Here is a 26,939-nt window from a genome sequence, read left to right as displayed (position 1 = left end):
TTCCATGATATCTCAGTTGCCACCTTTTCTAATGCTGGTTCAACATTCTGGAACTCCCTACTTAGCACCAGCATGAGTGGACTAACGTAACAAGCACTGTAGCAATTCAAGGATAAGATACAACACCTCCTTCTCACAGCATCTAGGGATAAGTGAAGATTTGTAAGGATTGCTTCTATGTCAAGTCTTTTTTTAAAAAAAAAGATTTCTTTCATACTCAATCCTTTCAGCTTAACAACCACAATTAAGTTTGATGCTGAATTTGAATTCTCCTCTTCTCACTGTTTGATGAATGTTTATTTCAAGAATGAATAAACAAAAAGACCTTCAACCTCAACTCTAACTTCAGCTTTCAATGAAAGCTTCATAAATATTTGAAGAAGTCTGCATTTGATAAGCAGAACACTTTCAGATGCTGACCTGTACATAATTCATTGTGAATTTCTGATTGTATTCCTAATACATATGCTTTATTCTAAAGCAGTTAGTGAAACATATTTATCCATGGAAAAAAATATGTACACAAGCAAACATCTTGGGTGGGAGAAAACAAATGTATCATTAAGAATATCTTTTGTCATTAGTTAGTAAATGTCTGATCCACTCAGTATGCAGTGTTTGCGACAGTTATTTTGTATGCTAAAATACTGAATTCAATAGTAACAATATAAGAATAAAGTGTAAAGGAGCATGATGTCAAATTCTCATTGTCACAATAGGAATGTGTCAACATTTACAGATTTACAACTTTTACAGATGCACCATCGAAAGCATCCTCTCTGGATGTTTCACAGTTTGGTATAGCAAACTTTCATAGCAGTGCAGAGGGAGGGAGGAATAGAGGATATAGGAATCGAGTCGCTATGGGTGGAGTTGAGGAATAGGAAGGGAGATGTTACTATGTTGGGTGTGTACTACAGACCGCCCAACAGCCCGAGGGCTGTGGAAGAAGGGATAAGCAGGGACATTCTAGATAAGTGCAGGAAGAATAGGGTGGTGGTAGTGGGAGATTTTAATCTCCCCGGGGTAGACTGGAAGGTGCCAAGATCAGAGGGTGCTGACGGGGAGGAATTTGTACAGTGTGTAATGGAAGGATCCCTGGAGCAGTATGTGGATAGCCCGACCAGGGAGGGGGCTATACTGGACTTGGTTCTGGGGAATGAGCCTGGGCAGGTGGTTGACGTTGAAGTAGGAGAGCAGGTGGCTAACAGTGACCACAACTCTGTCTGGTTTAAGATATTAATGGATAAAGATGAAGCCTGTCCTAAGGGGAGGGTGTTAAACTGGGGGAGGGCTAGATACAACCGGATTAGGCAGGATCTTAAAGATACGGACTGGGGTAAGCTGCTTGATGGCAGGTCGACGCTGGGTATGTGGGAGTCTCTCAAGGGAAAACTAAAATCTTTGCAGGAAAGGCACGTGCCGGTCAAGAGGAAGGATGGGAAGGGTAGGATTAGAGAGCCGTGGGTAACTAGGGATATTGAGGACCTGGTCAGGAGGAAGAGGGAGGCGTACATTAGATCTAGGCATTTGAGGACAGAGATAGCGTTAGAAGAATACAGAGAATGTAGGAGAGAACTTAAAAGGGGCATCAGAAAGGCAAAAAGGGGCCATGAAATGGCTTTGGCGGGTAGGATTAAAGAAAATCCTAAGGCATTTTACTCCTATGTTAGAAATAAAAGGATGGTTAGAGGGAAGATTGGCCCTCTCAGGGACAGAGGAGGGGAACTATGCTTGGAGCCTGGGGGAATGGGGGAGATCCTGAATGAATACTTTGCGTCGGTATTCACGCAGGAGAGGGGCCTGATGTCTGGTGCTGTGCTTGAGGAGTTTGAGGATCCGTTGAGGGATATAGTCATCACGAGGGAAGAAGTGTTGGGACTCTTAGACAGTATAAAGACGGATAAATCTCCAGGGCCTGATGGCATCTATCCCAGGCTGTTAAGGGAGGTGAGGGATGAAATTGCTGGGCCTCTGACGCAAATCTTTGTCTCTTCTTTGGACACAGGTGAGGTCCCAGAGGATTGGCGCATTGCAAATGTAGTACCGTTGTTTAAGAAGGGTCAGAGGGATAACCCAGGGAATTATAGGCCGGTGAGCTTGACTTCAGTTATAGGCAAGCTAATGGAGAGGATCCTCAAGGATAGGATGTATGAACATCTGGAGCGCTGCAATCTGATCAGGGATACGCAGCATGGCTTCGTTACAGGGAGGTCATGCCTTACGAATCTAGTGGAATTTTTTGAAGAGGTGACAAAAACGGTTGACGAAGGACAAGCCGTTGATGTTGTCTATATGGATTTCAGTAAGGCGTTTGACAAGGTCCCTCATGGTAGGCTGATAGAAAAGGTGAAGGCTCATGGGATACAAGGCCAGGTATGTAGATGGGTGGAGAACTGGCTTGGGAGGAGGAGACAGCGAGTAGTAGTGGAAGGCTCCTTTTCCAACTGGAGGCCTGTCACCAGTGGTGTGCCGCAGGGCTCGGTACTTGGACCTCTTCTATTTGTGGTATATATTAATGACTTGGAAGAGGGGGTAGGTGGTGTGATCAGCAAATTTGCTGATGACACCAAGATGGTTGGATTGGCGGGTACTGAGGAGCAGTGCCTGGCAATGCAACAGGACATAGACAGGCTGGTAGATTGGGCAGATAGATGGCAAATGGAATTTAATCCGGAGAAATGCGAGGTGATGCACTTTGGCCGGAATAATGTGGAGGGGAGTTATACGATAAAAGGTAGAACTATCCGGAGTATAGATACGCAGAGAGACCTGGGGGTGCAAGTGCATAAGTCCCTGAAGGTGTCGGTACAGGTGCAGAATGTGATGAGGAAAGCGTATGGTATGTTAGCCTTCATAGGAAGAGGTATAGAATATAAGAGTAGGAGTTTGATGTTGCAGTTGTATAGAACGTTGGTTAGGCCTCACTTGGAGTACTGCGTCCAGTTCTGGTCGCCGTACTACCGGAAGGATGTAGAGATCCTGGAGAGAGTGCAGAGGAGATTTACCAGGATGTTGCCTGGTATGGAAGGGCTGTCTTACGAGGAAAGATTGGATGAACTTGGGCTGTTTTCCCTTGAGAGACGTCGGCTGAGGGGGGATCTAATAGAGGTTTATAAGATTATGAAGGGGATAGATAGAGTAAATGGTGGTAAGCTTTTTCTGCTACAAGAAATGGATAGAACGAGGGGTCACGGGCTTAGGGTGAGGGGGGCTAGGTATAAGACAAATATTAGAGGGCAGTTTTTCACGCAAAGGGTAGTGGGGGTGTGGAATGCACTGCCGAGTAAGGTGGTGGAAGCAGGCACGCTAGGGTTGTTTAAGAGTCACTTAGACAGCCATATGAGCGGGCTACATATAGGGGGATATAGTAGGCCTTACTGAACATTGTAGGCTTGGGAATACGTTTTGCCTCAGGAATGTTAGTCTTTGCCTGTTTAATAATGAATTTTTTTGTCTCCACAGGCATTTAAGTCCAGCAAGGGGCATGCAGGCGGCAGGTTGTAGTGGGCTGCTCTTGGATGTTGCTTCGGGAGTTGCCTATTGCTTCATGTCATTAGTGTGCTTAAACTGGACCATCTCGAGGGCAACATGACAGCTCAGAGACTATCTCTGTTGCTGTGCGGACACATGGATTTGGGCCTGTGTCTGTGGGAGTTTGCACGTTCTCCCCGTGGTTGCGTGGGTTTCCTCCGGGTGCTCCGGTTTCCTCCCACATCCCCCAAAGATGTGCTTTTAGGCTGATTGATTGGGTACTAAAATTGTCCCTAAATTGGACCTCCCTGATCCTCGCACGTTAGGCGTAGACTAAAATCATGAATAGGTCACTGAGATAGTAGGACGGCGGCACGGGCTCGTTGGGCCGAAGGGCCTGTTTCCCGTGCTGTGTTGTTCTTTGTTCTTTGTATGGCTGTTGCCCTGATCAAGACCGTAAAAAAACTACAAAGGGTTGTGGAAGTACCCAGTCCATCACACAAATTAGCCTCCCATCCATTGACTCTGTCCACTTCCCATGGAATTCGGAACCACAAATAGCAGTTGAGACCAAAACATTGTATGTTTTCAAGAAGGGCTTAGATATATCACTTGAGGTGAAAGGGATCAAAGGATATGAGGGATGGTTGGATCAGACTATTGAGTTGGATGATGAGCCATGATCATAATCAATGGTGGAGTAGGCTAAAAGGATCGAATGGTCTACTCCTACTTTTTATGTTTCAATGTTTATTCATCCTGATGGGCAACCTCACATTTTTCCATTTAATAATCCATTTGCCAAATATTTGTGCACTTTGCTACCTTTGTTACCTATTATCATTTGGTAGCCTCCTAATGTCTTCTGCACAGCTTACTTTCCCTCTTATTTTGTATGTCCAAAGTCCCTCTGGTTCTCTATGCTTATTATGTATTCCCTTGCCTTGACTGCCATCACCAAATATATTATCGCACAAGTCTGTGCATTGAATTCCATGTGTCACTTTTCTGCCCACCTAACTGTCCCCATAATATGGGGGGTGGGGGTGGGGGGGGGAGGGTGCTAAAATTGGCACCCATGTGTGAATCAATAATTAAGGGTCAATTGAGCTTCTTTATGATTAAGCCAATTGATCCGAGTATTATGCTGTCCATATAAGACAGTTGGCTTGAGCCAGCAGGTGGGAGAGGGACAAAACATTCTTTCAAAAAGGTTTTATAAAGGGTAGGAAATAAAGAGGACGTACTATCTTCATGGTGGGGGTGGAGAGGTGCCCTCTGTAGATTAGGGGAAACTCCCCGCAGGTAGTTATCATCCTTCTTACTTCCCCAGCTGAAGATGGGACACTGCCCCTTTGCCACTCCCACACCCCCATTCCCTGCCAATTCCCCTAATTTACCTGAGTTCAGGATCCATTGAAGCTTTCATTCTGGACCTACCTGCTTCCTGGTAGCACCCACTACTGAGAACTGGCATGGCTGGGACAACAAGAGCTGCCAACCAATCAAATTGGCCAATAGGTCCTGAGGTTATGACTTCCTCCCATTGAAGGGAGGAGGAACTGCATTTCCTGTAGGGGGTGATTCTCTCAAAAAAATTCTAAGTGCCGAATTGGCAGGAAAAATTGTGTAATTCACAACTGTTTTTCAGTGGGAGTTCAGACCTGAATCTCCCCACTCTGTGCAATGCAAAGGTCACAATCATGTATATCATTAAAAGCTCAGAGGCAGAGCCTATTCACGCCGGCAGTTCCAGGACTTGGTGCGGGGCCGCTGTGCATGCACAATCAGACTCCCATTTGCTAGAAGCCAGGGACACTTGCACTGCTACTCCTCAACTCCCTCACATGGTCCAGTCGTGGCCCCATGAGCATTCCTGGGTCTGCCTTCCCCCACCCCACCTCACAGATCTCCAGCACCCCACCCTACCCTCCAATAGTGATGATCCCCCACCCTACCCCTACCTTGGCAAATCCCTCCACAGACCCTCCATGGGAGGCAACCCCTTCCCCCATGAGAAGCAGACTCCCACAGGAGACTCCCTCCCAGGAAGTAGACCTCCCCCCCTCAGCAGCCACTTCCCCCCAGCACAATCACTTGCTTCCCTTCAGCTCCAACCGATCCCCATGCAGAATGGCAGTGGGACCACTCCACCGATCACTCCTAAGCCCTGCCACAGAAGGCTCTGCCCTTTTGGCACTGCCCACTACCCGGTGGGCTGTGCCAATGTACCTCCTGGGCATGGATACCTTGCTCCTTGGGCAGTGCCAGGGTGCCCATGCCCAGGGGGCACCACCCACCTGCCACCTAATCCTGATTAAAATCACTTATCTGGCCTTGCTGCCGGTTTCCAGTATGGTCTCTACCACACCTGCTCTCTGGAGGTGGGAGAAGTGCATGCGTCAGGAATGCATGACCGAATCCTGTGAAATGGCCTCCCCCGCATCTCCCAACCGACATGCCAAAAAATTAGCACATCGCAATGGAGTATCAGGCCTGCAGTGTGTTATTGCTGCAGGGGAGACTTTTATTTTGTCAGTCAGTTTCCAGTTGATATTTTAGTCAGGGTGTGCAAGCAGTAACCCCGCTGCTCCTCATAACATCCAACACTATTGGCAGGATCGCTGGTGGTGTCACAACGGTTAGCACTGCTGCCTCACAGCGCCAGGGACCCGGGTTCAATTCCAGCCTTGGTTCACTATCAGTGTGGAGTCGGCACATTCTCCCCATGTCTGCATGGTTTTCCTATGGATGCTCCAGTTTCCTCCCACAGTCCAAAGATGTGCAGGTTAGGTGCACTGGCCATTCTAAATTGACCCTAGTGTCAGGAGGATTAGCAGGAGTAGGGCTTGTGTTGACTTGTTGTTGGTGCAAACTCATGAGCCAAATGGCCTCCTCCTGCACTGTACAGATTCTATGAAACCATAAAATCCTGCCCAAGGTCAGCGGACTTTCCAACGCTCCACCCCTCACTCGCTCCAATTTCTGTGGTGGGCAGGATGGTGAGTCTCATTCACTTGTCACTCCTGTGCTTGCTGATTTACATTGGCTCCTGTTCTGCCAACATCTCAATTCTAGAATTTTCATTCTTGTTTCCAAATCCCTCCATAGCTTCAACCGTCCTTATCCCTATGAATTTCTCCAGCTCCATTACCATTTGAGAGGTCTGCACTTCTCCACCTTGGCCTCTTGAGCAGTTTTTCGGTGCTCCACCACTAGCAGCCATGCTTTCATCTGCTTCAGACAAAAGCTCAGGAATTCCCTCCTTTAACCTCATAATTTCCTTTCTGTCTATTGAATTCATCCATTTAATTCACCCTCCTTACTAGACTTTCCACTGTTTATTCCTCAATCTTTCAATCCAATTGCTAAAGGAAATTCCTTTTTGTTTGCTTCGTTCAGCCTGGTTCAGATGCCCCATTTCCCTCACTGCAACATTATTAATTCACATCTTCAGCAGATGTGAGAAGGTTTTGCATTGAAGGATGTAGTGCCAAGTCTAACAAATGGAAGAGGTGGCATGGTGGTGCAGTGGTTAGCACTGAGCCTTCTAGCACCAGGGGCCCAGTTTAATTCCCAGCTTGGGTCACTGTCTGAGTGGAGTTTGCACATTCTCCATGTATCTGCATAGGTTTCCTCCGGGTACTCCAGTTTCCTCCCACAGTCCAAAGATGTGTGAGTTAGATGGATTGGCCATGATAAATTGGCCCTTAGTGTCAGGGGGATTCGCTGGCTAAATATATGGGGTTACAGGGATAGAACCTGGGTAGGATCATTGTTGGTGCCAGCTCAATGGCCCGAATGTCCTCCTTCTGCACTGCAGGGATTGTATGCCATTAGATACCCTGTTACAACAAATCCTGGATCATGATTTCTACCTCCCCATGCAAACCTATTGTATTGACATTAATCACCTTCTGAAACACTGGAAATAAGCTTAACTTTAGATTGCTTGAAATTCCATTTTGCAAATCTCAGCAAGAATAAATGCTAAATATTAATTATGAAGAGGACTTTTTGCTGGAAAGGTGGAAGTAGAATAATGAAATAGATGTCTTCCTTTTTTTCAGTCGCTTTTGGAGATTTGTTATGCTCCAATCCAGTATTCAATTCACATAACAATTTAAAATTGTCTGTAACTTTATTCCAGTTAACAATGATTGCATAATTTGTGCCTATACTGCAGGTACTCAAAATGGAAATATTACACTTACAGGTTGCAGCCAAAGTTTTTTTCTGTGATTGTGCATGTATTTTGTTGAGACAATATAATGAGTGTTTTATGCTGTAGTTAACCTGTACTGTACTTGATGTGAGATGTCTGGTGGAAAAAAATGGAAATGATTTAACTCTCGAATACTATTATCAATCATTTACAGCAGATGGTGATTTTTAATCTGCAACCTTCCAACTGTAAATTTAGACAACTTATTCCTTTAAATGAAAAAGTAGCATTAATCCAAGCCATCAATAATCAAATACATTCAAGTCCTGCTGAGACTTGAAGAGGGAAAAGCAAATTATACAAAACCAACTGACAATTGTGTGATTTTGTGACATTTCATAACTAAAAAAGAACGTAAGAAAATCAATTCTAAGTTAATTAACTGACACAAAACTAGCACTGGCAACAACGAAACATCAATAAGAAATTATGACTAATATTGTGTAAGTTACTATCTCATATGTTTTGCCACTTTTAACCAATGATAAAGACATACATTATTTACCACTGAAATTAAGTTCGCTTGCTAAAGAAATGCATCCGTAATTTCTCCGATTCAAATCCAGGGCAATGTGCACATTCTAGTGGAATGAATGGTGTTTAATGGTATACCAAGGAGTATTATGTTAAACATATAGGGAAAAGCGGGAGATAAGCTGAGAACCATCAGTTTCAGTATTGCTCCTTTCTCACTGCCCTTTATAAAGGAAGTAGTGAACAAATTTAATTGGAAATATCATTGTTACAACAACACTGTTTACTTCCATTTTAATAGTGATTGTAACAAATATCCAAAGGCACTTCATACAGAGAGCAAAAGAAATGATGTTGAAGCAATGAGAGAGATATTAAGTGGTGTGACCAAAGAGTTGCCCAAAAGAGGCAAGTCATGGGAAGGCTATGACAGATTGGCACATGTGCAATGGCCCACTCAGCACGCCAATTTCAGCCTGTCCAGTGGAGATAGGCCCCACCCCATAGTTTTTGATGATATTCACGCTGGTGGTATCAGCAGTGCACAGAGTGTGGGAGATTCTTCTCTGAACTCACACTGAAAAAACCAGCATGAATTAATCCAGTTTTCACACAAATTCAACACTGAGAATTTTTTTGGGAGAATTCCACCCGTGATGTCCACTAGGGCACCAAGCAGGATTTGGTGAATTTTGAACCACTTCAGTTTTTTTTATTCTGCTGGCAGCTGTGTTGTTTCCTGTTGACCAATCAGAATATGTTAACTTCACTATTCTCAATGGTCAAGTCTATTTAAAAAAAACTTCCAAGATGCTGAATTAACATCATAACTGGAGGAAGTAAAGTGCTGAAGGACAGTGTTCAAAACTCGTCAACTTAGTAAGGTAATTTTCTTAAGAGTAATTATTGCTCATGAACTGCATATTTTTTGGTTACAAAATTCAGATTAATCTAAAATAAACAGATAAACAGGCTGGAGTGAAAAATGATAGTCATTATTACTACAATGTATCGTGACAGTCAAATGGCAACTCTTTTCCAACTTCAGAATTTGATCCCAGTGCAATTATAGTTACATCTATCAACCCAGCACAGAATGTTAGTGGATGCAGCTGGTATTTGGCAGAGTTTGAAGTTTTTTCTTCAGATTAACAAAGGCATAATAACTTTCAGGTTTAAAATTGAGATTAATAGAAAGGGAAAAGCAATGTTTCAGATACATAATATTGGGATGAATTAGTTACCTTTTGTTCCAGTCACGCCAATCAACCGGCTTGGCCAGCCTGCAAGATAGGGTGAGAGGCAAAAAATCGGATTTGCATCCAACTTCTAACCTCTCGCGTTCTTTCTGGCCCCCTTGATCTGCTGGCAAAATCAGCCTCACGCCCGAGAAGGGCATGACACTGACTAAAATATTAACAACATGCTAAGCACTCACTCACTTTAGTCCCCTTGCCAGTCAAGGTCATCATATGCAAAGCCAGTTTTTCTCGGACCTCTTTTTTTCAATTTGTACACTATTTATTGCCTCCTTCATCTCCACTTCTACTAATATTTATAAGATTACTCCTCCATAGTAAACACTGATACAAATAACTCATTAAATATTCTCAGCTGCACCGCTAAACAGCTATCATCCTCTTTTTCCAAAATAGAACCCAGTGCACCACTTACTACTACTTACTATTTACATGCTGGTAGGAGATTTTTGAGTTGACTACTTTTTATGTTGATTACCATTCTATTCGCATACTCACTTTGGCAGATTTAATTTCATCTTTACCTCTCCTCTCAACCTGTTGTGTTTGAACTGCTTCTCCCTTGAAGCATTCACCTGCATGTATTTCATTTTTGTGTCATCATAATCTCTATCAGAGAAGGTCTTTGGTGCAATATTACTGCCTCTGAGTGAGAAGCTCCATGTTCAAATCCCACCCAAAGATTTGAAGGTCAAAGAAGGTGTGGTCATAGCCCGGCCAAACAGGTTGAAGAACAGCTTATAAATCCTGCCAACATCTGTTGAAAGATTCCTGATCAACCATGTGATGAAAAGAAGTGTGAGCCTCAATATTGGCATGGATAGAGGATTGGTTAGCTAATAGAAAGCAATGAGTGGGGATAAATGGGTGTTTTTCTAGTTGGTGATCAGTGACCTCAGGGATGAATGTAAGACCACAATTGTGCCTCAGGCATGAATGTAAGACCACAATTGTTTACGATTTACATAGGTTTGGAGTTGGGAACTGAGTATATTGTGTCAAAGTTTACAGTTGACACTAAGATGAATGGTAGAGCAAAGCGTGCAGAGGATACAAGTCTGCAAAGGGATATAGATATTTAAGTGAGTGGGCAAGGGTCTGGCAGATGGAGTATAATGTTGGGAAACGTGAGGTCATACATTTTGTTAGGAATAACAACAAAATGGACTATTATTTAAATGGTAGAAAATTGCAGCATGCTGCTGTGCAGAGGGACCTGAGTGTCCTTGTGCAAGAATCACAAGGAGTTGGTAATTAAGAAGGCAAATGGAATTTTGTCCTTCATTGCTAGAGGAATGAAGTTTAAAAACAGGGAGGTTATGTTGCAGCAATATAAGTGCTGGTGAGGCCACACCTGGAGTACGGTTTACTGTTTTGGTCTCCTTATTTGAGAAAGGATATACTGGCACTGGAGGGGGTGCAGAGGAGCTTCACTAGGTTGATTCTGGAATTGAGAGGGTTGGCTTATGAGGAGAGATTGAGTAGACTGGAATTTAGAAGAATAAGGGCGGGGGGGAAATCATACAGAAACATATAAAATTGTGAAGGGAATAGAAAAGATAGAAGTAGGGAGGTTGTTTCCACTGGCAGGTGAAATTGGAACTAGGGGCATAGCCTCAAAATAAGGGGGAGCAGATTTGGGACTGAGTTGAGGAAGAAATTCTTCACCCAAAGGATTGTGAGTTTGTGAAATTCCTTGCCCGGTGAAGTGATTGAGGCTACCTCGTTCGTTGTTTTTAAGGCAAGGATAGATAAGTGTTTGAACAGTAGCAGAATTAAGGGTTATGGTGAGCAGGTGAGTAAGTGGAGCTGAGTTCGTGAAGAGCCACGATCTTATTGAATGGTGAAGCAGGCTCATGGGTCCAGGTGACTACTCTTGCTCCTAGTTTTTATGTTCTTATAATCACTATCCATAGCCCCAGGTTACAACACGTATGTGAAAAAATATGTGGCCTTGGCAATTCAGACCCCTCCAGGTGCAGGAGAGCTGGGCGATTGGACAGCTGGTGTGGATCAGATTGTTGACAATAGCAAGGATGATCCTTGTTCCAGCTGGGATGGATTAGGAAGCTGCCTCCTTACCCTACCCATGAGGAAGATAGTGGGTCTGTGGTGTGGACCTGCCTTTTGGCAGACAACACAAAAAGAAGAATCTCTAACTCCCTTGTCATCTAAGCAGCTGTTTTTGGTTCTCTTACCTATCACCCAAATGGAACATACTTAACCTGAATCTGAAACTTTTCTTCTTTAAAAGTCACCCATTCTTATGTTAGGATTCCCTGGCTGGATTTATCTTGGTTAGATCTCTTCTCATCACATTGAAATTAGTCCTCTTCAATTTACATGTTGATGAGTCCATTCTATGTCTATTGCCAATTGGCGGCATTTGTGCAATGCATGTTCCACTCAATTATACCTCAAGTTTTCTATCAGTACCTTGTGCATGTCAAAGGATTCTGATTTACATTTTACAAGTATCCTCCCCCCTGAAGCATATGAGCATGATAGCCAGTCAGCTTCTAACCTCAGCTCCACGTTTCCACTTACCCCAAAATCTTTTCACCCCCCCTACTTATCAAGAATCTATTTCTTTCAGCTTTAAAAATATTTAAATATATTTTCCATTGCCTTTTGAGAAAGAGAGTTCGAAAGACCCACAAACCTCTGAGAGAAAATAATTCTCCTAATCTCTGTCCTAAATGGATAGCTCCTTATTTTCTGACCTTTAGTTCTAGGTTTTCCCACAGAGATGTTTATTTATTAGTGTCACAGGTAGAGTTACATTAACATTGCAATGAAGTTACTGTGAAAATCCCGTAGTTGTCACATGCCAGTGCTTGTCCGGGTACGCTAAGGGAGAATTTAGCATGGCCAATGCACCTATCTAGCATGTCTTTCGGACTGTGGGAGAAAACTGGAGCACCCAGAGGAAACCCATGCAGAAGTGGGGAGAACATGCAGACTCCGCACAGACAGTGACCCAAGTCAAGAATCAAACCCGGGTCCCTGGCACGGTGAGACAACAGCGCTAATCATTGTGCCACCAGGCACTGCTCTCCACCCTGTCAAGACTTGTCAGGATTAGCTGGATCACCAGCAGTAAAGACTGGTAAAATACCATCCTATTTACACCGGAGAGAAGGAGTTAAAATTTATTCCATTCTTACAGTTCAGGCTTTTAAAGTCTTGCTTTTTTATTCATATAATATGCCACCAGCATTCATTCACATATCTTGGGAAAGAATTTGCAGAGCAGTCTGATGTAATCTCAGTTTAAGAGTGGTGGAAACCCAAGGAAAATAATACAAAATGCTGAAGCTACAGTGAAAGTGCAAGAGGACCCCCTCAGAAATTCACCCATCATGTCTCTCAATGCCTGAAATCACTATCTTTCACTTTTTACTTTGGGTAAACAATGTAGCCAAAATCTCTGACTGTGGTAAGCCATTCAAAGAACTTACCAAAGACTCCCAATTCAGTCCTGAAAGTCAGCAAGATTTCTGCTGTTCCTCATCCTTAGAAGAATTCATTGGAGAATAGGAGGGTAGTAATTTCAACTGGTTGCCTCCATTTCCAGGATTTTCTGGTATACCATACAGAGTTTACAGGACAACATTTCTGCATTTGGCACAAATACATTTATAAAGTATAGTTGCTCTATTCAGTTATCATAACTAATATCCCAAAAACAAACATCCCTCCTTTTAGCAGTGATACATTCTTTTGTCCCAAATTGTTTATTTCTACTTCACTAACCTGGCAGCTTGGTAAACATACATCTGCTTTGTCTCCTTACTAGTTCAGTGGGCTTGATGTGTGCCCATATGCACATCCAATCCCTCTGCTGACATTATCCATTGTGTTGAACTTTTGGATTTAAAATTTAATCATCCAAATTTTAGCTGCAGCTCCAAATCCAAATGTAAACTTTAATAAAAAAACTGAATTTGAACTTTAGAGTGCATATTTTACTTCCCAAGTTATAGTGGGAAAGATCCTGTCATCGGTATTTTTCATGTCAAGTTTACCATAATGCTTTGAAATGTTAGCTTGTATAACCTTACAATATTATTAGCCTGTAGCTACGTTTATTGCAAGCTGGCAACATTCTAACAGTTAATTGACATTTCCTGAAAGGGTCAGTTCACTGATGTATAGCACAACAACAATTATGCGCATGGATGATCAGAAGTTTTACTTCTGGAAGAAGCTGAGAAAAGGTATTTAGGTGAAACTCCAACATAAATCTGAGCAACCAGATTCTGTGAAGGTCACAGATGTAAAGCTTACAACTACTCTGAAATAAAGTTATACCCATTTCTTTCTAGGAGCTTGTAAATGCTTCCAGTTGAAAGTTGTCCGGATGTATTGGAACTTTAACCCCGCAAACTGCACAAAGGAACAACTTTGCCTGAGCACACCTAGATCAAGCATTTAAGGTAGCTGTATAGTGGCATTGTCACTGGAATAATATTCCAGAGACCCAGGATAATGTTCTGAGAACCTGTGTTTGAACCCCAACAAAGCAGATGCTGGCATTTAAGTTCAATTAAAATCTAGAAATTAAAGTCTAATAATGACCATGAAACCATTCCTAATTTTCATAAAAACCCATCTGGATCACTAAAGTTCATTAAGGAAGAAGCTTGTCTGACCTACATGTGACTTCAGACCCACAGCAATGTGGATTGATTCTTCTCAACAAAGATAGTTGGGGGTGGACATTAAATTTTGGCCTAGCCAAAGACACCCACACCCCACAAATGAATAAAAAACTCTGAACTTTGTGAGAGAATTTAGTATAGTGAGAGAGAAGGAGGTGTTGCCTATTCGTTCACAGAAAAAGGAGTGGTCCAAGAGAAGAAGCTGAAAGCAACGAAACCTGAGAACTGGAGGTCAGAAGCCCACTAATGAGGTGAGCAGGTAAGTGATTGACGAGTTTTAAGTTTCTATTATCGCTCTAAACTGGAGTAGAGTTTTAAACTGATGTTGGGGAGACTGGTGCATTATATTTACAACGTATCTACTTAAACTCCATGACACAATGGCATAAAATCATTGAGCAACATTTCCAGACTTGAAACCTAATTAGTTAAATAAAACAAATTAAAGATGGCAGAGTAGGTGATGTATTGCAGCTCTTGCATGTGGGCAATGATTCCAGTCCAATATGATTGTTTTTAAGGACTTGGAGAACTTGAAGTTCTGAAGAAGAGTCACATTGGGCTTGAATATTGGCCGGAATTTTACCACCACACCTGACCTGGAATTGGGCAGGCATGGCTCAAACGGAATTCTCCAATAGCCTCGGGCAGGATTTTACAAACTGCTGACTGATTGACTGATTGTGAAGCCCTGCATGAATATGTTTAGTTGCTGCAACTAAACATATTCATGCAGGCCTTGAGCATGGCTATGCATCCTTTGATTGCCAACATGTCTGACATTTAAATTAGGACAATAGACACTCTAACCTGGGCCTTACAGCACATCATCTTGATTGCTCCCTAGCAGAGTGATGGGAATGAAATATAACTGATTCATGAGAGAAATGATGATGAAAGGGACCTGGAACAATGAACTCCACTCAAAGCATTTCTGACCAGTTGGCACATTGCCAACTCTGCCCTGCTTTACCACCACCTCAATTATTACCTAACATGCTGCTTCCTGTCGTGAAATGGTTGTCTGCCCCTATACACGTGCAGGTGAAGCAGTCTTTGGTGGAGACTCCAACACCCAAAGGACATTGGCCAAGAGTATCTCAACTGTCAGAGTAGGGAACTTCCTATCTGTAACTCTCCTGAACTCACAGGGGTCACACCATATAGAAGCACTAGAAAAATAAACTGAAACTTTGTAGTTCGATAAAAGTATGTAAATGGGTGTTTGGAAAAGTGTTCTATTATAAACTTCTTTCATTTCATAGAATGGTGTAACATTTAGTACTTTACACCACCTACTACTGCTGTCCATTCCTGATTGCCATGTCTTCCATTCCTTGTTGGTGAAAGGAAAGTCATGACTTGAAGTAGAGGAATGGGAGGATATGAAATGATTGGTTGGTTATAGATGTGATTTATCAGTCGCCTTTGCTCTCGCTGACCTACTTGGCCTCCCATTCAAGCAATGCCATGATGTTAAAATTTGTATCCTTGTTTTCAAATCCCTCCATGGCTTTGCCTATGTCCATTATCTCTGTAATCTTCTCCAGCCCTTCAATCCTGCAAAATATCTAATTCTGGCCTCTTGAGTGTCCCTGATTTTAATCCTCCATCACTGGCGGTCATGCATTCAGCTCCTTCAATCCTAAACTCTGGAATTCTTTTCCTTAAACCTGTTTTCCCCCTTTCATTCGCTTTTCAATACCTATCTCTTTGATCAAACATTTGATCATCTGTCCTGACATTGCCTTATGTGGCTTTGTGTTGCTTTATAATGCTCCTGTAAAGCACCTTGGGATGTTTTGTTACATTAATAAAAACACACACAAGTTGGAGTTGCTGTTGTTGGGTAATTTGCATTAGGTGGTTTTAGAGCGATTGAAGGGGAGCAGGAGAGTAATATTCGATGTGATTATTGCACTGATCCAATGGTTGTAACTAACTGTTATGGGGAATCCCTGACATCCCAGTCAGCAATGCAAGCAGCTAATGTAGCACCATCTTCACCCTCCAGCTCTTCAATGGAACGGACCAAAGGAAATGTGTGCCTAGCATCATGATCCTCCTTCAGCTTCAGTCCTTGCTGCTGTGCAAATGCTGCACACCACAATCATTCTGGACATCCTGGCTGATTGTTACTGAACTGCAAAACTGTCAAGGCACCAGATGTGCATTTTGAGCATTCAGATCACTTGCTCAATGATATAATTGGTTGTCATATGGCTGTCATTGTGTCACCCTTAGGTTTCGTTAGTGGGCTTTGCTGTGGGCGTAATCACCCTAGATTGAAGGAAGTCTCCTAGTAACCAGTCCATAGAATGATGCAACATGGTGGAAGATTTTTTAGCCCATTGTGTCTGCGCTGATATGGTTTTTTACTTTGTGGAAATTTCCATTGCTGGATATCCTAAACAATTTGACTTTACAAACAGTTCATGCTTCAACACCACTGCCAGAGAGGACAGAGAATTTGACGCTCAGCCAAATCTCCGTTCACTGCAGCATGACCAGAGAATCCTGTCACAGCGAGTGGTCAGAGAATTCCGGCCACTGGATTTCACACCGATCACGTTTTTAGACTGAAAAATGGTGTCCAACTGATGAAAATCAAGGTGGTCCTTGTTCTCCCACTGATACCCAAAGCCTGCTTACTGCAATATTCAAGCAAGCTTCTAACTGGACAAGTAAAATGCCAGCCTTATTCTACTGGAAAATTGGGTAAATATGCAAAATGAAATCATATGCTAATTGAAAATTTCTGGTGCAAATATTCAGATTATTGCACACATGCTGCATTGATTGAAAATGGTCTAACTACCAATTACTATTATAAGGGAGCAATGCGGATGTGGAAGCTATTGGATGTGGAAGTTATTGCAAGAGTGCAAAGGAGATTTACAAGGATGTTGCCTGGATTGGGTGGCATGCCTTATGAGGATAGGTAGAGGGAGTTAGGTCTTTTCTCCCTGGAGAGACGAAGGATGAGAGGTAACCTGATAAAGGTTTATAAAATGTTGACAGGTGTAGATAGGGTGGATACTCAGAGGCTATTTCCCAGGGCTGAAATGGTCGTTACAAGAGGACACAGGTTTAAGGTGCTGGGAAGCAGGTACAGAGGAGATGTTAGGGATAAGTTTTTCACTCGGAGGGTGGTGAGTGAGTGGAATCGGCTGCCGTCGGTGGAGGTAGAGGCGAACTCGCTGAGGTCTTTTAAAAGACTTCTGGATGAGTATATGGGATCTAATGGCATTGGAAGTTACAGATAGGTATAGATGTGATCGGCGCAACTTTTGGGCCGAAGGGCCTGTTTGTGCTGTCAGTGGTGGTGGAGGCGAACTCGTTGGGGCCTTTTAAGAGACTTCTGGATGAGTACATGGGATTTAATGGGATTGAGGGTTATAGATAGGCCTGGTAGGTAGGGATATGTTCGGTGCAACTTGTGGGCCAAAGGGCCTGTTTGTGCTGTCATGTTCTATGTTCTATGTTTTATGTTCTATGCAAAATGCTCAAAGATGTAGTTGAAGAATGTAGCCATCCACTTAGCAGGTTATCCCGGCCATGCTGGAAAAAAATGGCTTGTTCCTGGAATAAGAGATGAGGCTCCATGAGAAATTTGACTTGGAGCTTAAATGTATAAGGAGGAATCCCGTTAATCTGTTGAGAGATTTGATTCTTCAAGTTCAGCCAAGTTCTCCCCTTTGTTCACAGAATGTGCAGATCCAAATAATCCTCCTCAATAATCCCTGTTAACCCGAAGCAGCCAGGGTCAACAAAAATAGTTTCAGCACATTACCGGCAGCGTCAATCCTCTCCTTTCCTCACAGGATTACTTCCCCTCCCAGGCTTGAATTTTTTTCCCCTATTCAATCATGGGCATCACTGGCTAGGCCAGCATTTATCGCCCATCCGTAATTGCCCTCAAAAAGATGATGGTAAATTGGTTCCCTAATCCACTGCAGTCCATGTCATGTAGGTACACCCACAGTGCTGTTAATCTTTAAAAAAGAAAGTTAACACATAGAAGTCTTATCGCAGTAATTAATGGAATATGACTGTGCAAAGAAAGGTAAAAAAAAGTGGAGTATAAAAGGGTGGTCTCTGGTAAGTGGCAGTCCATGAAAGTTGTGTGGGACTGTTCTTTTTTAAGATATTTGGCAAGAAATGTGGGTAGATGATCAGGAAAGTTATTTTTCATGCAGCCAGTCCCAATGATCTGGAATATATTTTCTGAAAAGTTGGTGATAGCAGGTTCAATAGGAGCTTTCACAATGGAATTGGATATATGCTTGAAAAGGAAATTATTTCATTAGTTCATATGATATGAATAGGTCACTGAGACAGTGGGACGGCGGCGTGGGCTCGTTGGGCCGAAGGGCCTGTTTCCCGTGCTGTGTTGTTCTTTGTTCTTTGTTCTTTGATATCGGAGCAGAATTAAGCCATTTGGTTCATCGAGTCTGCTTCACCCTTCAGTCATGAGTGAGATGCTTCTTATCCCCATTTTCCTGCCTTCTTTCCATAGCCCTTCAACCTCATTACCAATTAAAAATCTGTCTAATTCCTCCTTATATATACTCACTGTCCCAGCATCCACAGCACTTTGGGATAGCAAATTCCAGATTCACAACCCTTCGGGAGAAGTAGTTTCTCCTCAACTCTGTTTTAAATTTGCTACCTCTTCTCCTAAGACTATGACCTCTCATCCTAGAATGCCCCACAAGAAGGGCATCTGCTCTACGTCTACTTTATCCATACCTTTTATCATCTTGGAGAGAGATATAGGTCCAATTAGATATCGCTTTCAAAGAGCCAACACTGACACGATGGGCTGAATGGCCTCCCTCTGTGCTGAATGATCCTAGAATTCTATAACTTCTGCCAGAAGCCAACAGTAGAACCTTGGGAGGCAACAGGCTCTGCAAATTTTGGGTATAACATTCCCAGGAAGAGTGCAAAGGCACTTTAAACAATGTCAAGCTTCCCTTTCTTAAACCTTGGTTCTTAAAGGTCACCGTTAAAGGACTTAACTGTTATTTACTAATATCCTTTGAGGTCTTAAGAACAAAAAAAAAATCAATGAACAATATAATTAATGAGAAGAGGCTACCAACATAATGGTACCAAATTCCACATCGATTGCAAACGGTACCAGAGGGCACAAATACATTTCTGAAAATAGCACATTTTTTGAAAATGAAGATTTGTTATAGCTCTTTTACTTGACAAACCTGTGCTCCTCACATTGATTTCTACTTTGAAAATTGCAATTCAGCACTTCTAGACTTGAGTATGATAAGTTTAGGCAAGCGTTGATCAAACTAAAGGTCTAAATCATGGCTGGTATGCATGAGCAGTAAGGCACCCCATCTTCCAATTATCAGGCTGGAGTTGTCACTGTAGCGCAGTAATTATTACCATCAAACAGCAGAGAAATGTGACAAATGTCACACATTGACAGGCATGTCTTGCCCCCTGTCAATAATTTAATCTGCACCTTAAGTTGTCAGTGGAGATCAGCAACCGTGGCTGAAGAATAAACTTCAAATTGTTAAAGTTTTTTTGTTGCGCTCCATTACTTTCCTACTTAGATCCCTATTTTGCCTCCCATTGCCATGTTTTCCCTCAGCCAACGTCTTCTCCACAAGTTGATTTACAAAAGAAGGGATAATTCTTTAGCATGAGAGCGGTACTGCACATCTTATCCTCTCTCCATCATAAACTAACTCCAAAGCGTGTCCAGCCAGGCAATACTTTCCTTAACAGCCGTTGGAGAGGATCCTTTCCAACTGTTACATGTAGTGAAATAATAAGCATATAATTAAAAAATATGTACACAATGTCATTACAAAAAGCCATGGCAAGGTAGTTGGAATGAGTTTAAGTTATAGACTCAAAAGCAGAAAGATTTTTGTGTCTGTTTTTAAATTAACAAACCTGTAAACATCTTTACATTGTATAATCTAATTTTAATTTTAAAAAATAGTTTTAAGGGCGGGAGAGGAACAAATTCAAAAGGAAATCCAGTCTTGAAGGAAATATTTAAAATACAATTCACCGTTAAACATTTAGTATGGATTTGTCTATTTCAATAGGTAAAAATACTTTAAATTGCAGATGATATGTAAATTGTATTCATGGCTAAAACCTTTTACTAATAATATTCATTTAAATAATACCTCGTTATCTTTAAGCTGAAATTATTTCCTTCTATTAAGCTTTTCGTTATTTTTATTGATTCAGCTTTCATACATTGAACCACTGTGATTTGTACATTTTACCCAGTTTTGCACAACAAGCTGTTTGTTCCTTAGTCAATTTTCTGCGTGTTCTCTAGAAGCGAAAACATGTAACAATTTTTCACTTTGCTACAAATTTTAACAATCCTCCTGCAACTCCCACTGCATTGCTCTTTCTAATCTCCAGACAAAGCTTCTCCAGGCAGCACACTTAATTTATCTGAAAACTAAATGCTGATCATGAATCTCAACAATCCATGGGATCAGTTTTTTTTTGCGATTTGCCAAGCACCTGACATTGGCTGCAAAGAAAGCAATTTGTCTCTTGGTGTTATTCCTCATTAAGGTCCGTTAACATTATCCTGTTCAATTAACACCATACCCTTCAGCTACTAACCAGGAGCACAAAAACACAGCATTGTCTATGCCTAAATACCAGCCAAGAATTTCAAGAACATCAAACTCAATAGTGTAAAAGGGGCCTGGGCTGAATGCAGGAGTTGCACTTGTCAAGCTGCATGCAGCTCTGAACACTTTGTTAAGCGACAGATTCATGGCAGATATTGCACGTGACTTGAGGAAGTAACTGCCTTTGTTGTGTGCAACTTATTTAGCTTTTAAGTGTTCCTAAAAGTGAAGTAGGTTTTATACCTATATTGATCTATTTGGCCATGGATCACAAATCACACCAAATAAAGGAATACAACAACAACTTGTACTTATTGAGAGCCTTGAACTGAATAAAGTGACACAGGTGCATCGTAAAGCAAAATTTGGCTACGAGCCACATAAGGTGATATTTGGGCAGTTGGTCAAAAAGCTAGGTCAAGGAGGTAGCTTTTCTTTTTAACGGGGGTTCTTAAAGTAGGAAAGAGAAAGAGAATGAGAACAGTGGAGGGCTTTAGGGATGAATTCCAGTGTTTAGGGCCTAGGCAGCTGAAGGCACAGTTTCAGCAATTAAAATCGGGGATGCTCAAGAGACCAGCAGAATTAGAGACACGCAGATATCTCAGATGATGTGAGACTGGAAGAGGTTACAGAGGTGGGGAGGAGTAAGACCGCGCAGAAATTTCAAAACAAGTAGAAGAATTGTAAAATCAAGACATTACTTAAACATGAGTGACTATAAGTCAGCAAGCACAGCAGTGATAGGTAAATGGGATTTGATGAGAGTAAGGACACAGCATCATCATTTTGGATAACCTCAAGGTTATGAAGAACAGTATGTGGGAACAGTATGAGGGCGGCCTCAACCGGGATCTTGGGTTCATGTCACACTACCTGTAACCCCCATGACTTGCCTGGGCTTGCAAAATCCCACAAACTGCCCTGGCTGGAGACAGTACATATGTCTTTAACCTGTGCTTAACCCTCTTTCCACTCACATTGTCTGTATCTTTAAGACTTGATTATCTGTAAAGACTTGCCTTCCAACCTTTATTTTGTAAATTGAGTTTGTGTCTTTATATGCCCTGTTTGTGAACACAACTCCCACTCACCTAATGAAGGAACAGCCCTCTGAAAGCTTGTGGCTTGTGCTACCAAATAAACCTGTTGGACTTAAACCTGGTGTTGTGAGACTTCTTACTTGGAAGATGTGGATAATGAAGAAAGATTGAACAAACTTGTTTTCATTGGAGTGTCGGAGGATGAGAAAGGATCTGATAGAGGTTTACAAGATTATGACAGACTTGGATAGAGTGCGTAGTCAGAGTCTTTTCTCGGTTTTGGGGGCATAGGTTGAAAGTGAGAGGGGGAATGTTTAAAAGAGATGTAGGGGGCAAGTTTTTCACACAGAGGGTGGTGAATGCCTGAAATGTGCTGCCAGAGGGGGTGGTGGAAGCAGATTCTATAACAACATTCAAGAGGCATCTGGATAGATATATGAATAAGCAGGGAATAGAGGGATCTGGACCACACAGAGGCAAGAAAATACTAGATTAGGGAGGCATCATGTCAGCACAGACTTGTTGGGCCGAAGGGCCTGTTCCTGTGCTGTACTGTTCTTTGTTTGTGGTTTGGCAGCAGGCTATCCTATCAGTGCCATTCCCTGAACTAAGGGAACATTGCGCAAATGAGGCATATCCACCAACAATAACACACTGTGAGAAAACATAGATAGGACATTACAATTAATCACAAGCACAAGCTGCATTCTGTATTCCTCCTCCTCCTCTCCCATGGTGATATACTCAAATATAATCATTGCATTGATGGGTGCAGAAAAAAAACACTATTGAACTACTTTTCTTTTCATTGATATAGTAATTGGGCGAAGATATTATACCACCTAATTCAGTCAAAAGTTATAGGGATTGATATCGCTTTGATTAGAATTCAGGAAATTCCTATTCCCTAAGTGCAGGATCTGCGATGCTTTCACTTTCTATCACAGAGGTTGACCTTGAAATCACCCTGTGAACTGTTAACAGAAGGCTTTTGACTATGATGACCATTGCCGCTGTTGCACTCACAGTTCTACACTGAAATTCATCTTTTCAACCATGGAAACTGATCTGCAGGGGAGAGTGGTGAGACCATTCAAATAGCCTTCCAATTTCAGACAACTGGACAAATATTGTTTTACAAACAAGCTCAGCCTATCCATAAAATAAAAACAAAATACTGCGGATGCTGGAACCTGAAACAAAAATAGAAAATGCTGGAAAATCTCAGCCCGTCTGACAGTACCTGTGAGTAGAGAATACTGCCAATGGTTCAAGTCTGGATAACCCTTTGTAGGAGTCAATCTAGACTCGAAATGTTGACTCTATTCTCTCCCCAAAGATGCTGTCAGACCTGCTGAGATTTTCCAGCATTTTCTGTTTTTGTTTCTGCATATCCATTACTTGAGAAGGCGGAGTCTGGGAAAAATTGCCCCATAATTTTTTTATATGATCAAGCCAGGTGAGTGGGATAACATGCCTTCTACTGAACAAAATAATGGAATTTCTTCATTGTGTTCCTTCTACTTGTACCCAGTCTTTAGAAAAACTTTAAAGAAACTAAATATGTCAAAATTAAGTGGAAATATTTGGTCTTGATCCAGTAAAGGTCATTTTCAAGTTCAATGCTTTGAAATTGATTTTGATCATGAATTCTGGTGAATTTGTGCCAAAACCAATAATCTTTCTTATTGCATGACTTTGGTTAATTGTGTCTCAATGATAGGAATATTACCTCTGAGTCAGAAGATTACGGCTTCAGGCCTCACTTCAGAGAGGGAATGTTGCACTGTTGAGGATAATATCATTCAGAGGAGATGTTGAATTGAAGCTTTGCCTGTCCTCGCCTGTGGATGCAAAAGATTCATGGCAATATTCTGAAGAAGAATAGAGGACTTCTCTCCAGTGTGTTCGCTAATATAACGTCCCTCAACCAACATCAACAAAAAATTATCTGGTTATTAACACATTGCTAATTGTGGAAGCTTGCTGTGCACAAACTGCTTGTCATCTTTTGCTATATTACAACAATTCATTTAAAAGTACATCATTAGCTATAAAGCACTTTGGAGATCCCTGATGTTATTGAAAAGTGTTGTAAAAGGTGTTACATAAATGCAAGATGTTTCCTTCCATTTTTTCATATGTTGGCTGGCCTTATCTCAGATAACCAAAATACTTTTCTATTTGTTTATTATATTATGTCATCTGATGGAATCACATTTGTCTAATGACTACATTTCTGATTAAAATGTTTCAGTAAATTTTAGAACATAGAACATTACAGTGCAGTACAGGCCCTTCGACCCTCGATGTTGTACTGACCTGTGAAACCAATCTAAAGCCCATCAAACCTACACTATTCCAATATCATCCATACGTTTATCCAATGACCATTTAAATGCCTTTAATGTTGGCGAGTCCACTACTGTTGCGGGCAGGGCATTCCATGCCCTCTCTGAGATAAGAACCTATTTCTAATGTCTGTACTGTATCTATCACCCCTCAATTTATAGCTATGTCCCCCCATGTTAGCCATCTCCATGCAAGGAAAAAGGCTCTCACTGTCCACCCTATCTAATCCTCTGATCATCTTATATGCCCCTATTAAGTCATCTCTTAACCTTCTTCTCTCTAACAAAAACAGCCTCAAGTCCCTCAGCCTTTCCTCAAAATACCTTCTCACCAGACCAAGCAACATCCTGGTAAATCTCCTCTGCACCCTTTCCAATGCTTCCACATCCTTTCTATAATGCGGCGACCAGAACTGTACACAATACTCCATGTGCAGCTGCACCAGAGTTTTGTACAGCTGCAACATGATTTCATGGCTCCGAATCTCAATCCCTCTATCAATAAAAGCTAACACACCGTATGCCTTCTTAACAACCTTATCAACTATGTGGATAGGTTTATGGATGAAAAGGGATTAGTTTAGGTTAGAGGGTCATTGTTTTTTAACTGGTCGGTGCAACATCGTGGGCCAAAGGGCCTGTTCTGCGCTGTAATGTTCTATGCTGTATGTTCTATGTTAACCTGAGTGCCAACTTTCAGGGATCTATGTACATGGACACCAAGATCTTGCTGCTCATCCACACTACCAAGAATCTTACCATTAGCCCAGTACTCTGTATTCCTGTTACTCCTTCCAAAGTGAATCACTTCACGCTTTTCCGCATTAAACTCCATTTGCCACCTCACAGCCAGCTCTGCAGCTTATCTGTGTCCCTCTGTAAGCTGCAACATCCTTCCGCACTGTCTGCAACTCCACTGACTTTAGTGTCACCTGCAAATTTACTAACCCATCCTTCTACACCTTCATCTAGGTCATTTATAAAAATGATAAACAGCAGTGGCCCCAAAACAGATCCTTGTGGTACACCACTAGTAACTGAACTCCAGGATGAACATTTCCCATCAACCACCACCCTCTGTCTTCTTACAGCTAGCCAATTTCTGATCCAAACTGCTAAATCACCCTCAATCCCGTGCCTCCGTATCTTCTGCAATAGCTTACCATGGAGAACCTTATCAAACGCTTTACTGAAATCCATATACACCACATCATCTACCTCTTTGGTCACCTTCTCAAAGAACTCAATAAGGTTTGTGAGGCACGACCTACCCTTCACAAAATTGTGTTGACTATCCCTAATCAAATTATTCCTTTCTAGATGATTATAAATCCTATCTCTTTTAATCCTTTCCAAAGCTTTGCCCACAACAGAAGTAAGGCTCACTGGTCTATAATTACCAGGGTTGTCTCTCCTCCCCTTCTTGAACAAAGGGGCAACATTTGCTATCCTCCAGTCTTCTGGCACTATTCCTGTAGACAATGACAACATAAAGATCAAAGCCAAAGGCTCTGCAATATCCTCCCTAGCCTTCCAGAGAATCCTAGGATAAATCCCATCTAGCCCCAGGGACTTATCTATTTTCATACTTTCCAGAATTGCTAACACGTCCTCCTTATGAACCTCAATTCCATCTAGTCTAATAGCCTGTAGCTCAGTATTTTCCTCGACAACATTGTCTTTTTCCTGTCTGAATACTGACGAAAAATATTCATTTAGCACTTCTCCTATCTCTTCGGACTCCACACACAACTTCCTACTACTATCCTTAACTGGCCCTAATCTTACCTGAGTCATTCTTTTATTCCTGGCACACCTATAGAAAGCTTTGGGGTTTTCCTTGTTCCTATCTGCCAAAGACTTCTCATGCCCCCTCCTGGCTCTTCTTAGCTCCATCTTTAGGTCCTTCCTGGCTAAATTGTAACTCTCAAGTGCCCTAACTGAGCCTTCACGTCTCATCTTAACATAAGTCTCCATCCTCCTCTTCACAAGAGATTCAACTTCTTTAGTAAACCATGGTTCTCTCACTCGATCACTTCCTCCCTGCCTGACAGGTACACACTTATCAAGGACACGCCGTAGCTGTTCCTTGAACAAACTCCACACTTCAATTGTGCCCATTCCCTGCAGTTTCCTTCCACATCCTATGCATCCTAAATCTCGCCTAATCGCATCATAATTTCCTTTCCCCCAGCTATAACTCTTGCCCTGCAGCATATATCTATCCCTTTCCATTCGCTAATGTTAACATAACTGAACTGTGGTCACTATCATCAAAGTGTTCACCTACCTCCAAATCTAACACCTGACCTGGTTCATTACCCAGTACCAAATCCAATGTGGCCTCGCCTCTTGTTCGCCTATCTACATCCTGTGTCAGCACACCCTCCTGCACACATTGGACAAAAACTGATGCTTGTAAAGTACTCAAACTATAGCTTTTCCAGTCAATATTTGTAAAGTTAAAGTTCCCCATAACAACTATCCTGTTACTTTCGCTTCTATCCAGAATCATCTTTGCGATCCTTTTCTGTACATGTCTGGAACTTTTTGGAGGCCGACAGAAAACTCCCAACAGGGTGACCTCTCCTTTCCTGTTTCTAACCTCAGCCTACACTAGCTCAGTAGACGAGTCCTCATCAAACATCCTTTCTGCCACTGTAATACTGTCCCTGACTAACAATGCCACACCTCCCCCTTTGTTACCACCTTCCCTGATCTTACTGAAACATCTAAACTCCAGAACCTGCAATAACCATTCCTGCCCCTGCTCTATCCATGTCTCCAAAATGGCCACAATATTGAAGTCCC

Source organism: Carcharhinus amblyrhynchos, chromosome 1 (genome assembly GCF_965287045.1).
Source record: "Carcharhinus amblyrhynchos chromosome 1, sCarAmb.v2.hapA, whole genome shotgun sequence".
Classification (NCBI taxonomy): Eukaryota; Metazoa; Chordata; class Chondrichthyes; order Carcharhiniformes; family Carcharhinidae; genus Carcharhinus; species Carcharhinus amblyrhynchos.
This window is presented reverse-complemented; position numbering follows the sequence as displayed.